The sequence below is a fragment of the Sinocyclocheilus anshuiensis genome, unplaced genomic scaffold (assembly GCF_001515605.1).
Source record: "Sinocyclocheilus anshuiensis isolate Anshui unplaced genomic scaffold, SAMN03320099.WGS_v1.1 scaffold1072, whole genome shotgun sequence".
NCBI lineage: Eukaryota > Metazoa > Chordata > Actinopteri > Cypriniformes > Cyprinidae > Sinocyclocheilus > Sinocyclocheilus anshuiensis.
In genome coordinates this window covers 816443-817073 of record NW_015548242.1, presented here as the reverse complement: position 1 = coordinate 817073, position 631 = coordinate 816443, and the positions used below count along the sequence as shown (strand labels likewise).

General features: G+C 38.7%; 2 long non-coding RNA genes across 2 annotated transcripts in view; both read left to right on the top strand.

Annotated features, from left to right (window-relative positions):
• Positions 1 to 631, top strand: part of LOC107655088 (uncharacterized) — a 44948-nt gene that overhangs the window by 39021 nt on the left and 5296 nt on the right. The gene's annotated exons all lie outside the window — the stretch shown is intronic.
• LOC107655087 (uncharacterized) overlaps positions 189 to 631 on the top strand; it is a 3040-nt gene continuing 2597 nt past the window's right edge. The window contains exons 1-2 of the long non-coding RNA XR_001630391.1: positions 189 to 347; positions 495 to 611. This is a non-coding gene — a long non-coding RNA (uncharacterized LOC107655087). The remainder of the gene's footprint in view (positions 348 to 494; positions 612 to 631) is intronic.

Below are 631 nucleotides of genomic sequence, written 5' to 3'. Positions count from 1 at the left end.
AAGAAAAAGATTTTTGAACTGTTTCCAGAGTATTTTTTAAATTGTTTTAAAAGGTTTTGCCCTTAAGTGCGTGTCAAACTTTGGCACTTAACTCGCCAATTAGATTGTTGTTACAATCTAAAAAAAAAGTATATTCATGTGCTTCTAAGTGAATCACATCTCTTGTATTCTCTTTTTTTTGTTCTCACATTCTCTCTTGCCATCAGACTCCTTGAATGCGATGCGTTTTGTGACAGCTGTAGCAGAGAGGGAAAAAGAGAGAGACGCGCTAGAGAGTGTCTATTTAGCTCTGGAAGAGAATGTGGCGCACTCATCAGGACATTACCCAGCCTGCCTCGCTCACTGAGGTATCCTACAACTGAGATGAATAAAAACGAAATGTTATTATTTATTTTAGGACCAAAATGGAGACGGACCTGTTTATCTATGCTAAACTGAGACAATAAAACAACTGAGCTATAATTAAATCTAATCTCCAGTGTCTTTCTGCTCAGGCATGATTAAAAGCAGGTCTCTCAGCCAATGAGGTGGAGGAATTTCTGACTCTCTCCAAATCTCAGCCAATCAAAGACAAGCTGAAGAGTGTCACACGGGAAGCACTGGAGTATAAAGTGTGTGAATTTTACTTGTG